The 15,347-nt window shown below is 40.9% G+C and overlaps 1 protein-coding gene across 1 annotated transcript in view; it reads left to right on the top strand.

Moving 5' to 3' along the window:
• Positions 1 to 15,347, top strand: part of LOC119655987 — a 247,446-nt gene that overhangs the window by 19,396 nt on the left and 212,703 nt on the right. The gene's annotated exons all lie outside the window — the stretch shown is intronic.

Here is a 15,347-nt window from a genome sequence, read left to right as displayed (position 1 = left end):
GAGCCTTTACTGCCTACTCGGCTGCATTATCCAAGTGTGAAGCTCAACTTAGTATCGATTGTTATCCCCAGATCTCTAATAATTGATTCTGAAACGACCTCATAATTACCAACTCAAATTTCGACAATATTGTTTTTCCTATGGTTGGTAATGAGGACCGCTTCTGCCCCTTTATTCGCCAGGTCCAGTTCAACCATTTATAATCATGATTTGATGGCATAAATGGTTTTACTTCCAAAGTAGTCCGGAAACTTGGGGAACATTTGGTATCAGAATGTATTCTTTCGGGCCGTCGCCTCTCCCGTACCAGAAAAGCCTCTTTGAGAGATAACTATCGATTCACCAAGTTAGGTATTCAGAAACACACAGTTTAGCCAAGGTTTCCCTAGCTTAACCCCCTTTGCTGAGTACCATCCATTACACAGAACTTATCAACAGTTAACGTCTTCCGAATGAAATGCAAGACCATTGCCATCGCGTCGATTGTAAATTGGGCGCGACGAAACCCAACTGCCTCTCCGATAGACCACCCGCTAGCTCGATAAACGGAAAAAACCTGTTGCATATCATCTTTGCCAACATCCTTTCCCTCCAGATTCTTTTAGGGGTTTCGGTAGAAACACCAATTTTTGCCTTTTCGATAGCGTGTGGAAACATTCTTCCTTCCAAGCACGATTCAACGTTGCTCACTAACCGCTTTGACCTGATCTTGGCGGCCCACTTTTTCAATACCGTATCGATGTTATCCGCAACTGGTGACTTCTTCTCATGATCAATCCTGTAGAATCGTTGGCCAAAAAAGTTAATTATTTTGAACAAGAGCCGCGGGCACGCCCTTTGGGGGATTTTCGCGAAAGTATCTTGTTCAGCCTGTGTGCTGTTATTTAAGAATACACTAAAAGTATTTCCTGGTTATCGTAAGAGGCGATTAAAAGGGATTCTATCCCTTTAGAAAAATGTTATCAGAAACGACGTACACAAGTTAATCCAGGGAAGGAGAAACTGTCGTAATAATTTTATCAACATATACCGCCACGCGGCCGTCAGCTTTTCGATGTTCTGAGAAGGACCTACAGTTAAGGTAGGGTTTCAAGGTGGAGAGCTAGAGTGGTAGACCTACCCTTAAGGTGGGTTTTTCATTGGAAAGTTGGAAGAAGCATTTACTACAATTCTGAATCGTATATCATCCGGCGAAGTTTTAAATCTTTTAGATGATATGGATGGGCGGATACGAAAAGCTGCTTCAAACAAAAGTCGAAAAAAACAGTTGCTATCAACGCGTTCAAGCCTAGAAAAGCCGCTGCGCTTGACAGTCTAAATGTGGGAATTTTCTAAACAGCAATCGGAGATCTTTTCAGTGATCGCAAAGGTACAAGATGTATTTGTGTGTTTCCTATATGGCCCCCTTTGGACGGTGCAGGGCGTTAACTACACCCACGCGTCATTGCTCGCTGTTACCTGAAATGCTCTTCAGTTCCCTCTGCGACTTACTGGGACGTCCGCACTCCCCTTCAACTTTTCACCGCCAAGTGTTCTTTGTCAGTCATCTTGGGAGATTCCATTGCACGGCGTAGCCAACATTGCAATTGTCGCCCCATTTTAATGTATTACTTACCCAATGCGCTTGGGAACATCCAGCTCGGTGCCACCGTTAGCGAAAACCACCTTTTCTAGATATACAAATTGATCCAGATTTTCGATGCTATGCTTCTTAATGCAGATGGGAAGAGTTCGATAACTCATCCGACTACGAACATTTAGCCAAGGTCTATGACCCGGTAAGAGAGAAAACAGATGTTATGAGCGTAGTAGAGGCGTTTGAGGATAGATGTAATCGTCCATTGAATTTCACGCCCTCCGGACAAGACAGCATGAAGAAAGTCACCAATAACAAGAAGAAATAATATTAGTGACAAGATGCAACCCTGGTGAACTCCGTTTTCGACCTACAATTCCTCTGAGAAGCACGTGACATTTTGCACTATCATATGTCGCTCTGATAATAGCTATTCGTTTCTCAGAATGCCTTTCCTTTGTAAAGCACGCCATATACACTCCCTGTTCACATTATCAAAAGCTTTCTCAAAATCGATGAAGCGCAGATGAAGCGAAGATCTAAACTCCACGCACTGTTCCAAAATGATCCGTAGGGTGTCGATGTGGTCAATGCAGGCAGCCTGCTCTCTGTTGATCAAGCTTTTGAGAAGTTTTCGATGCGTTCTAGGTTTATTTTGTCACACTTGAAACGGGTCCTCTTCTTTTGAGTCTTAGCAATTCATCATCATCTTCCACTCTCTGGAAAAGTTTTCGCATTCCTAGATTTCCGAACCAATTGAAGTAGCGGATTTGCAGTAATCGCAGGTGCAGTGATAAACAATTTTGCGGGAAGGACCGACAAACGATGGCCGAAAAAATTTCTCTTCTGCTTGGAAGAACACCCCATATCCGCATGTTACGGTGATGATATGATACCGTCAAGAACCGAGTTGAAGTGTTCTTTACACTTCTTCAGTTGCTTGTCGTCGTAGATGAGGAATCGTCCGAGAATGTCCTTCGCAGAACCATCGAACGATTTGCAACAACATGCAGCTGCGTGACGTAGTACATACTTTTGAAATAATCGAATCTGTGACATCATCCAATTCCCTGACTAGCGCAATAGTAAGTTTTCTTTCGTCACGGCGTACACTACGCGTCACAACTCGTAGCGGTCAATAGAGCCATCAACCCCTTTGGATTGTCGATTCATTTCTACGATTCCGCAGTCAGGCGGATCTTTTGAAAGAGCATTTTTGATGGCAGCACAAGCTCATCAATATGCTCAGGTGGGTTACTTAGTTTATCTGTCGTCCAATCAGCAAGATAGCTTTCCAGTTGAAACCCAACCTTATGACGGGGTTTGTGCTCGAATAACGTGCCAACAATGACGAGGTGGTAGTAGTTGCAGGAATATACAAACTGCTCAACAGGATCATTACGGTCGCCAAGACATGTCCGAACAAAGTGCTGTGAGAGCCCAATCTTGGCATTCAGATCACCCATCACGATCACAATGTCACCTTAAGAAAGCATCCCATGAACAGCGTGTAATTAGTCGCGGAAAACACCCTTTCTCCACTATATCGGAAGTCTGCGTTGGTGCGTAGCATTGTACAATTGCGATGCTCCTTAACCTGGATCGGAATCTTGAAGTTAGAAGTCTGTCAAGACAGCGTTCCCTGCGATAGCCATCAGAAACAACTCGAGATTGGATTCGCGTCTGCTACCACTTAGCTTTCGAGAGTACAAAAGCACATTGCCACAAGCATTCTCCAGAGTCTCACCATCTTGCTTCGTTTAGGCGCTGAATGTCCAGCTTATATCGAATTCTCACTCGAGTTGGAGAAAACGAGTATTTCGAGGAACCTCGATATCGTTGTCGAGGCGCGTCGGCATATTCTAGAAACAAATCACAGTTAAATGGAGGTGGCTTATTTACACTAACTGTTTTATAGAAAAACCAAAATTGTTCCTTTAAGTTCAGTAACCCACTGATGAAGTTGCTACCGAAATGTACATTTGGAACAATAAATGGTTCACCGACGTAAAAGGAACAATTTTGGTTATCCTACATAGTCAGTTTATGATAGCTAAAGAAGCAGAGGTGAAAATCTACAAATTTCTATCCCTTTTAGTCGCCTCTTACGACAACCTGGAAAGACTTTGAGTGTATTCTTAAGCCCTAATCTACAGGGCCTTCTGCTACCACAATAATGGTAGCTAAAATAGTCATGAAACTATCTCGAAAGTTTGATCGACGGAGGACAGACTGGTTTACATTGTATACGTACCCACCAGCCTCTTCAAAGTAGGATGATGTGACACACTGCGCAAAATGTCAGCTTTCGCATCGAAGTTGAATCTCAGAAGAATAGTCAAGCAGGAAAACATCTTTTCGTTGTCGTGATCACCTTTATACCGTCTGAGTGAACGATATGGAAAGGTTCAACGAAAGATGTCATCTTTCCTCAAACAACCTCGACTACATTGAAGATATCTGATGTTTTGAAATACGGAAGCATGGTTTGGCTTTAATGGCCATCTGAATTAAATAGCATCAGTCCCAAAGGCAAAGCCATCCAAAATAACTGGGAATTCTAAAAAGGACCCTTTCTCGAGCCTTGCTAGCGAAGAGATATGAAGGTGTACGTTGCCGGGATACTTCAGTGAGACAGCAGACAGCAGTGTTGGAGTATCTGCGCGGTCAACTTTCTACACTTGTCAGTTTTTGGGATATTTTTGCCTATGTGGTTGGCTGTTGCCAATCCGGAGGGTCATTTTGACCATTCCTCTACATCTACGGTCACTACACATGCTGCTACTTAAAGGTACTTTCCCGGTCACGTGAACTAATTTGATATTTACTAATCAAAATCTTCAATACCGGTGTATATATCACTGTTTGTGGCTTGATTATATATTCACATTTTAACCGAAGCCTTAATTTAGTAACGCCAGCAATTCTCGAAATGCGTTTCAACTGGTTAACAATGGGTCAATTACAACGCATTGTAAATACCAATATTTGTTTCACAGTCGTGATAGGGTCTTCCTGAATAAATGAAAACAATCCTTTCATATTCCAATTTTAATTTTAGTTAAAGCCAGTACAGGCAGGAAAGGAGGACTAGCGAGTAATGCCTACAGATATTGTTGATGAAGTCCTCGTTTTGGATATACATTGATATATTTATCTACAATATTATCCCTTACAATGAAAATATGTAGTAAAAGGATGCGAATTTCCCTTCGCTTGCTATCATCTTACTTTTGATTTTCACTCATCTGGATTTCATTTGTGGAAAATTTTTGAAGCGTATAAAAGATATTTTAGCGTTAAGACGAATACAATTTCGTTAAACTTCAACAAGACAGCAGAAGAGAAATTTTGTTTGAAAACATTATTTCTAATGAAGAAAATCACTTCAAATCCATCGAAGCTTATACGTATCACCCCAATCCGGTCTCAGCGTAACGGGCATTTAAATGACAACTTTACGAGATTACCCGCTTTTAGGCCAGCATCGATTATTTGTCCCTAAGCGCTTTGATCAAATTCTTGATTCTTTAAAGTCAAAATTGGATCCAGATTACGGGGATTGTGTGGATTAGCCTATCGCTTTTAATTTCCTTCGCTACTCGTTTCATAAAACATTTCGGTCGTTCATTTCGCCTCTATGAACGACATCAAGAAAATCGAAGAAACAAAAGGGCCGGAGAAAAAAGAAAACAGCCAACAAGAAACTCACTTTTTAACGGATATCCGTGCCTTTCTAATTTGCCATTCAGCCTACAATCTTCAAGGACTCGGGTGCGTACGGATCGAAAGTGGGTATAGAGAAACGCATTATGCTCGTCTTGTATCCCCCTACACGAATAAACACTTTCGGCAAAGTTGTTCTTTTCGGCATTACTGGAATAAAGTTGAATCTAGACAGAGGTCCTTGCCAAGGAATACTATAATCAGTTCACCAGGGAACACTAGAAATTTGCTACGTAGCTTAGTCGGAACGTTGCCCTGCGCAGGGTTGTGGGATGTGTGTAGGTAATCTTCTGCGTATTAGTCTCTTCATTTGAAATTAACTGAACTAATTTCAGATGTGTAGATATTTCCTTACGTACGTATATATCCTAAGTAAGGACGCTTGGAATGCTTTATTGAAAATCTATTGTGCGGCTCCGAAACAACGTGCAGACGAAACTTTTTCGTGTGAAGTTTTCTCAAGTTTCTGGAAAAGTTTTCTTTTGAAGAATTATTCCGAGCAAGTCGGAAAATGAGTATCATTGGAAAATATGATCAACTTGTCCTAGATTAAAAGGAAAATGGAACAAGAAGGAAATCAAGATCAGATGGGGGGCAGGACCAGAAAGAAAAAAAATGACTTTTTCAACAAACAATCTGACGGTTTAAATTGAAATAATTCCGTCTGAAATATCGAATTTCACTTATAAATCACTTTCATGACTGTTGGAATAACTTGCATGGATTCATATTATTAGGAAAATTCTGCAGAATATTGAGTTTCACCTCCACCGTAGACCATTTTAATATAGAACTCGAACATGTTCAGCAGCAGGAGATGACAGTTTAGAAACGGAAGGGTGAACCTGCTGAGAATGATTATTGTTATTCAAATTGTACCTCTTGTTTTTTGGACTTGATCAGTCTCGAAATTGCATACAGATTAGGCAACTGATAGAGCCAAATGGTGAAGCTGATCACAACGAGCCGACCCAGCTTGTGAGCAGTACAAAGGCCGAAGAAAAAGAAAAAAAGAAGAAACTGTATGGCGGAAAAGTTCACTTTTAGGGACAAGTATTATAAACAGCTAAAAGATTCTCGATTGGGAACTGACTCTTCCCATTCGCCGGCAAGATCCTCAAAGCAAAGTTAAGCTAAGCTTTAGAAAAGATATGTGGATGACATCTCTCCCCTCAGAAAAGGTGAGTTCGAAAATACGCTACATTTCCACAATAGCAGTTTAGACTACGCTCAACAACACAAATTGTCTGGATCTCCCCGATTGTCACTCTTCCTATATCTTCGGAAGGCGTGGTTAAAGAGATCAAGTAAATTTTTTAACTCGCCAGACTGAACGGACAATTTGACCCAACCATCAGAAATTTAATCAGTTAACATAAAAGGTCTCTTTGATGGCCAGCGCTCACCAAGCTGACTACGGATCGACAGCCCAAAAGGAGAACAACTTTGAAATTTAATCAAATCTCCCTTTCGTTAAAACGAAAACTGGGGAAACGTGGTTTGGACATCAATTTCAGAAGGCAAAGGATCGAAGTGACCAAGTGGCCAAATCTGGGATATACAAAATCTCCTGCAATAAAAAACACATCGGGGAAACAAAGGATGTAAAAACACGCTTCGGAGAACGGCAGAGCGGCAGAGTAAGCAGGAAAAAAGAGAATGACTGATTTCAGGTCGAAGGTAGCGGAACACATCTTGAATAATCACATCATCAGAAATTCATTCAAATACTTTGAGGGTTAAGGACTTAGGCGGGTTTCCAACTATTAAAGCGGGTACATGTTTACAATTTTTTTTATATATCCAATAAAATCTTTTATTCAAACAGTTTATCATATAAAAGATACATATTTGATAAATATTTTGCGAAATTTTTATTAAAAAATTTTGAAAATGCAACCATTAAGACCTCCTCTCCTGTGATCCTTCAAAAAATTAATAAGGAGCCTGCTGCAGCGATTATATCTAGGGCATCCTTTTGCTCTTATCTGTGACGCACTCTTGCTCCATGATTCCCACCGACAGCTTTTTTGTCTGTTAAAATTATGCTAACTTTTCGAGCTTACTCGTAGTTGTTTCGGCCAACTTCCAAAGGCTCTACTCCTTAGAATTTTACTTGAATTGTTTTAACATTTTTGAAAAACATTCCTATTCTTTTTCTTCAGCCTTTGCACCGTTCACAAGCGGGGTCGGGTCGTCGTGATCGGTTTCGCCATTTGGTTCCATCAAATGCCTGTCTGGACGCAATCGCGAGGATTTCAAATTCCCATTTAGCGTACCAAGCCACTGTTGTTTCGGCCTGCCTTTTGGCCGCTTACCATCGACTACGATGTTCAGACCAAGTAGATTCTCGTTAGCGTGAATTACGTGACCATACCATTGAAGGCATCTTCTCTCTCATCTTTTCTCAATTCGTGATTGGTGCAATTCCATATTGATCGCGTATATCCTCATGTGATCACAATATATCGTGGCACTATTCCAACGCAACATCTTCGTCTCCATTACCCCAAGACGCCATTCACTGTCTTTTATAGTCGATCAACATTCAGAAACAAAAATGGCGACAGGACGATCGACATTGCGATCAATTTTAGGCAACGTCGATCACTAAGAACACCAGTTGGTCCCAGCTCTTCGCTTTCCAGACCTCTACTATTTCATTCATTTTATTGCTTCTTCGACTCCAGTTGCGCTGACAGGTAGAACTGCTCAAAATGTCGGCAATGATTGTGGAAGGGGAGGATGAACACATCTTCATTTGAAATTTACTCGAAGTATTTTCGATATCTATCGGTCGCGGCTCGACGGTTGGTAAGCAAAGTACCGTTCTTGTCATTAACGCAATAGCGTGTCCCATATCCTGTGTGCGTTCGTGTCGGCTTTTGGCAAGTCGATACAGATCTTCCCCGCCATGCTGAGTGTTCAGTTTATCGTAAAGATCTTTGTAATGGACCGCTCGGGTGGCAGTGATTGCTGATTATTGTGCACATTATTAAATGCAATTCTAACGCTTGTCTCTGGGTAAGAAGGAATACTGGGAATACTGTGCACGCATGTGCTGGGATATAGCAGGACCGATATTGGGTAGATGAAGGTGGGATGAAGGACTACTCAACCGAAATGTAATTTTTAAGGACACGGACGTTAAGTTGAAAAGCGGCAATCGCTCAAGTTGCTGATGAGGGACTCAATCCGTCGTGCCTTACTGCCCCATTGCACTGTGCTTGTAACAAGTGAGAAACGGACCCGCAGTAGAGTCTTACGCAATGTGGTCAGCATTGCGCTCGATTGAGATTATTACCCTGATTTGAGTCAGGTACTCATTCGGATCTGAGTTGACTGGTATCCGACATCCAATCACGATACCAAATCCCCCCTGCCATCAGTGAGATTTGAGCAACGACTTTCCGCTAAGATAGCCTTCAATATCCAATGAAATTCGATAGTTTGAAACAATAATCCGTGGATGATCCTTCTTCAGATGTTCCTTTGCACGTAATTTTTATTTCAAAACTAGAACTATTAATATATGACTACATAAAGGGCTTACCAACAGAAGATTGTGGACCTAGAATGGCCAGAACGCAATCGCCGGTTTCAGGATAATGGTACATTTTGACGCGACCGAACAATGAAAAAAGAACCTGAAATAGTAGCGGGGTATGTTTCATACAAGATGCGGATCAGGGGCACACAAAAGATTAAGTCATCACTATGTGAAGCAGCGTAAGTAAAGGTGCACACGGCCATCGAGTTCGCCGCCTTTTTTCCTTAACTTCGCTTCTCCGTTTTACGATTATTCATTGAAAATGGATTGCAGCGTAGTACAGTGCGTCATGACGAACTGAGACATTGCTCTGAAAATTTATACCTTTACAGCGTTGAAAAACAACTTGCTGGGCTCCATAAATGAAACCTCGCTCGGATTCAGTAACAGTAACTCAAAACTCAACATTCAACTCGCACTGAAACCTCAAGAAATTTACGGAAACGGTCCCAGCGTATAGTTTCAATCGAAGATACGCTTCCCGCGAGCACTTTAGAACCCGAAAACTTAGAATATCAAAATCCTTATATTTCCTCCTCATGCAGCCAGATGATTTTCCGATCCCATCTCCGCTCAGCTGCTCCAATGCCCGATTATTTCTCTGCCCAGAATATCAGCTACGACGAAAACAAAGGCTGCCTCGAAAATATCAATTTTGTATCGAATTATTGCGCCTCGAACTGGCCTCGTTACAAAAATAAAAAAAATCATTTGGATTCGCATGCACAACATTTCGCCTTAACCAGAAACAAATGCTAAAAATGCATTTAATGATATACAACATGAGTAGGTTTATGTGAAAACAACAAAAAAATATTGAACATTAGTAAATTTTTATACTAACCTTGAAAATATTTAAATGGATTTGAGGATGCTGAGATAGCTAAAAGGTAAGGTTTTGTAAGTAAAATTTGTAAAGGAAATATTTAATTGTTTATTTATTTATTTAATGGACAATACACAGAAAAATAAATTTCTAATTACATATTTTCCTGAGAAGGAGGAAGTAAGTGGCTGAACTTACGCTTAAAACTGAGGAAGGAAATAGAGCCAAAGGATTCAAGCTGTATAGTTTGTAGGACCGGCATCAGCCTAGGATCGGAGAGTGAAAATAACAGTATAGCTCCTGGAAGGAGACTTCAAACATATCCACACGCGGTGTACTACAGGAAGCAATACGGAATATAATGTCGGAGTTAGCAGAGCCGCCCATCAGGCAATTACACTGTTTAAAGAGGGTACACATATCAAAGAAGATGCGGTATTGTTGCAGGGAAGGGAGATTGAGGAAGTGCAGCCGAAAATGATAACCTATAAGGGGAAAGTCTTTTTGCAAAAGAGGAACCAGTTGAGTTTGCATTGTACAGCTTCTAGACCAATGCAACGATATTTAAGGATATATTTAATAAGGTAGTTGAAAAGCGTTAAGGAGGGCTAGGTCGAGCCAAAGTCGGAGGAGAAATGAAGGATAAAACCGGTTATTAAAGCGGACATTTGGGAAACCAGAACGTAGGTTACCATCGAACATTACACTCAAGTTTCGATAATGTGGGGGAAAGTTAAAGCACACTCGGCGGTATTTGTTGATATTTAGTGTCAACTTGGTAACCAAGCACCAGCGGACTAGAGTACCTAAGTTGCATTGTAAGAAAGCGGATTCTAGTGGAGGCGAATAACTTAAGGTCGTCTGCGCAAAACAAACACGTTGAAGGGAGGATGGAAGAGCTTTGGGGAACCCCAGAGGGAAGGAACGCGGGGCGACTAACCATGAATAGCAATTCTGGAACGGTTGGATAAGTAGGAGAAGCGTTATGAGATAATTGAAGAGGAGAGGTTGGGTAGAGAGAGGTTGGGTAGAGAGAGGTTGGAGGGGAAGGCTTTGCAGAAGTCGGTGTAAATAGCGTGTACTACCAGCCAGAAAGTTTGAAGCAACGGATCGATGTTTCACGAAACCATGTTGTTTTTTTCATTTTGAGGTGACCGAAGTTCACGGCCGCGCTCAACGATTGGTTGACGTATCTCTCCAGGATTTTGCAGCAAGAGAAGACAAGAGAGATCGGTCGGTAGTTCACAGCTAAATTAGGGTCTCCGCTTTTAAGAATGGGGATAATACGGGCTTCTTTCCAAAGGTGAGGAAAGTAGTATTCTTCAAGACTTTTGCTGAAGATTATAAACGGGGGAGGGAAATGTATTGTTAATAGTTAACAAGAAAGAAGCCTGAAAGTTCAATGGGACCAGTTTCGATATTGATTTCAAGATTAATAATAATAATAATCGTTGGCGCAAAAATCCATGTTGGATCAGGGCCTTGAAGTCTGTTAGAGTACTTCATTGAAGACCGTAATGGTACACTACAGTACACTGTAGGAGGCAATGTGGTCAGCATTGCGCTCGCCCGAGATTATTACCCTGATTTGACTCAGGTACTCAATAACAGCTGAGTCGACTGACATCTGACGGCAAATCACGATACAAATCCCACTGTACGATAGTCTTGCGCTCTAACCACTCAGCTATCCGGACACAAGATTTCAAGATTACCAATGAAAAACTCAACCAAGGAAGGAATAAGAAGAGAAATGGTTCCAGATTTTGAGTAATTAGCATCTAGAAAAGGTATTGAGGACACAGTGGACGTGAAAGGAAACACGGGGGGAAGTAAGAACTGAGTGGGTCGCAGTATAAATGTGGAAAGTTGACAGAGAATCCAGGAAAATTGGTGTAAGAAAGGTAGGGTTACATCAATAGCGAGTGTGGGGCCAAAACGGTTTCAAATCACCGCGACGAAGGACAGCTTCAACGCTCAATAAACAACTGTCAAGAGCTTCTTAAAGTTTTGTGTAAAATGAAATGATAAATGATATATATTTATATAAATGATAAATGATAAAATGATGATGTGAATGAAGAAAGTTAGTACTTTCCGAGATTGATGATATTTTTGATACCGAGTAAAACATAGGGAAGTGAGGGCTGAACATGTGTGTGAGGGCTCAAAATGTGTGCCAAAAGGGTAACATATCTCGTTCACAGAACCTATCCAATTGGAAAATCTGAAAAAAGTCACATTGATGCACCCATATCAAATTTAGGCCTTAAAATATATCCCATTCCAATATCTGCTTAATTAAAGTTAATAATAGTATGACACCATATTTTAGAAATTTGACTTAATTTCCTCCCTAAAGTACAAAATTTGGTACGGTTATGATAACATAATGCATAATTTTGGAAAGTTCGACAAAAATCCAACTAGTATCAACAAAGTTCAAAATTGTGTATTTCACGTGAATTTTTCTCACTCTTTGAACAGCAGAGTTGTAGTTTGAAAATACATATGTATATGAAGGAATGAAGGAGTATTTTGAGTTGAAGGTATATGCGAGTGGGGAAACGTGAATAGGAAATTTTTCGCGCAAGATGAACACAAAACGGAAGCGCCCAGCTTCCGGTTTTCCGACTGGTTTAATCTTAGATTTTATGCTAGAATGCATAGCCGTGAAATCAGCAAAGTCGCCGTCATTCTTAGAATCCGGAAACTTCTTCCGCAGCACATGCTTGGGGCCGATATTTTTGCGGATCTCCGCGATGAACCATATTAGGTAGGGGGTGGGCAAGTAAGAGAAGAAGGGACATACAGGAGAGGTGATCGGAAAGATATTGTAAAAATTTGCTAAAAGCTTGATTACACGTTGAGTTCGACAATACGTGATCCCAGTTGATTGAAACTGATTTGAGACCATCAAAGTTGGCTCTGCTGGGGTTGAACCTCGCTGATTTACGCGCGGTTCTGTAATTCGAACCTCCACTTCGAAATCGACTTGGGGATGGTGATACTCATACAGGTGAAAGCACGCGGCTTGGCCGTCCTGAAATTTACTTACGAATTGGTGCGCTTGTACGGCTGGATGAACACACCTTCTAAGAGGCAGCTATCATCTGGTCGGGGCTGCTGCCTTTTGTCAGTTTAACGCCAGATAGCTAAATTGGTTTTTGATGTACTCGAGTATCTCGTTCGTAGAAGTGGCGAATGTTAGCCTGGGGACAAACAGCTATTTTGGTGAATAGACCATCTTCAACTCAGGGCTACATGTACAGGTAGATGATGTACCTGAATTAAGAGCTGCGGCGGGAAGTGGAACTTCATTGACGGCGGGAACGTATCAAAGTGGTGGGCAGCTGAGTTGCGATTAATGATCCGCTCAGGAGGCTGCGAGTATTGTTCCGTTGAAGGCGTGTGGATGCGAGCAGGATCGGAGGCTTTTTCGGAATAGCCCCAGCGCCAGTTGCATAGCTGGTTGAACCTTTGGCTGGGCCGCCGGGGGGACACTAATCTGGCGGTGGTGTCAGTGCGCTGCAGCTGAATACAAGGAAGTGAGTCTATCGTCAGCTTGTCACAGGATAAAGAGAATGAAATGTTACAACCTTTAGAAAGCCTATCCTAAATTACTGAACTAATTGCTCATAGAAAGCATAGCTTTTTTTTTTATCCGAAATAAACTAGGTGTTGGGAAGAAAAGTAGGTCAGGAGTGTGTTTCCTAATTGGAAAGGGAGCAGGACAAAGGATATTGATTCTCTGCTAGTAGTGAAGCAATCTTCAAACAGTTGAAGAGGAAGTCAAATTTCTGTAAAATTTTTTGAAAAATTGGAACGACCCGGGATAAAGTTGGCCTGGCGTCTAATGTACTATAGATAATTTTCTATCTCGCTGATCCTTTCAACTATCGGAGATATCAGTATGAAACCATATGAACTGTTATGTTAATTAACTCTCCCATTCTATTTTAAAACGTATGTTTTAACTTTATTATTATTATTTTCTTCAACTCTTCAATGCATGAGCATAAATGTTCTTCAGACCATTTCGTAAGTCATTTCATCCGAATATAATGTACTTTGTTGAGTACTTTGTCGGGCACTGCTAACTTCGAACTTCCTCTAAACACCTTTGAGCTAAAATTATCACCTTGAATTTGTGCGGATGACGCCCACCTTCATATTTCCTCACAGTTTTCACATTAATCATAATTTCTCTGGTAAATTAAAAGTCTCTTCCTTTATAGGAAATTCTTCCTTCCAGGCTTCATTTCCGGCGTATTTTCTGCATGAGGCAGAACTTTCAAGATGTAAATTTTTTATGCCCACTCAAAACGCGAATATTTACTGCCATGTAATTGCAATTTATGTACATTCATATGACACATACGTCTGAGAATGTAATTTCTTTCGCAGGCTCTCTTAGCATCTGGAAGGAGTTGTGACATTAAAACGGCGCACTGTCTACATTATATTTATATGTAAAAAGGATAATAACATCTAGCCCACATACACGCATTAAATGTAACCCACAATAATTTTACGTTTTCGCTAAAATTGCGATTCCCAAACCCAAGCCGGGGCCAACATTCGTCACTCAGAATTTATATCTTGGGTGAAGGTATGAAATATTTATACGTCCCGCTGGAATCTCCATTACACTTAATGTCATTCGGGGCATGAAAGTCAAATACGTACGGTGATGTCCTTTTTTATTAAAGCTGTCGACAGTTGTAAGTGCACCCGACACAGTACGAAAAAAAAGTCCACAATCAAATTGAAATTGGACTTTTCCTTGCAAACCAGCGGGGAGTAAAACTCTGAGGTTCCTGAGGTATTTTGCGTACATTTTCCCAAAACGTTTTACGTTTTCTCGCGTACCGTCCGTGAAGTTTTACCAAAGCGTGGAATTCATGGTTGACTGTGTGACCGTTAAATTTTCCCGGTTGTAAAAAATGTGCTACTAAAAATTGCTGGAATAAATCAATGGCTGTGGAAGGCAACGTACCGAGGGCACCTGAACAGTGAAAGGACGATGTCTCACCTCAAGCTATAGATGTTGCATGATTGAACTCGATTTATATTCAGATGAGTGACACTGATGTCGACGAGTTTCAAAAGGATATGCAACCGTAAAATGGATTGGTGTTTGAATTCCTTCAGTTATTTGAAAAATCAACGAAGTTAACCGCGAAACAGAGGGCGAAATTTATTCTTGCGATTTCAATTTGTCAAATAAAAGTTCATACCGCATAAATAAGATAGAATGGATAAATTCAATAATTTAAATATGGATACATAGCGTGCTGACATTCCCAATCAAAATTAAATAGAAAGGAAGCTGAAAGCTAAAACTGGAATACCATTTTGGCGCCCCAGGGAATAGTTAGGGAAAATAAAATCTACAAAACTGAATGTGTTAGATAATCTGCCTAAATAGACACTTCCCGAAAATTGAATACTAAGGACTCATATTTTCTATTTCCATTGCATTGTGAGATGTTGTTTTAGTGCTTAATTTTTAGAGACGGAATCCTATTCTGTAAGCCTTAATTCTCGGCTGAGGTGAGGCAAAAGAGACCGCATGAAGCACTACTCTCTCTTTGGTCATTCTTTGAATAATCACCCCGAGTGTTTGCAAAGATGATGCCCTCAAAATCCATCGTTGGAGAATGTTT

The sequence above is a fragment of the Hermetia illucens genome, chromosome 4 (genome assembly GCF_905115235.1).
Source record: "Hermetia illucens chromosome 4, iHerIll2.2.curated.20191125, whole genome shotgun sequence".
NCBI classification, from domain to species: domain Eukaryota; kingdom Metazoa; phylum Arthropoda; class Insecta; order Diptera; family Stratiomyidae; genus Hermetia; species Hermetia illucens.
This window is presented reverse-complemented; position numbering and strand designations above follow the sequence as displayed.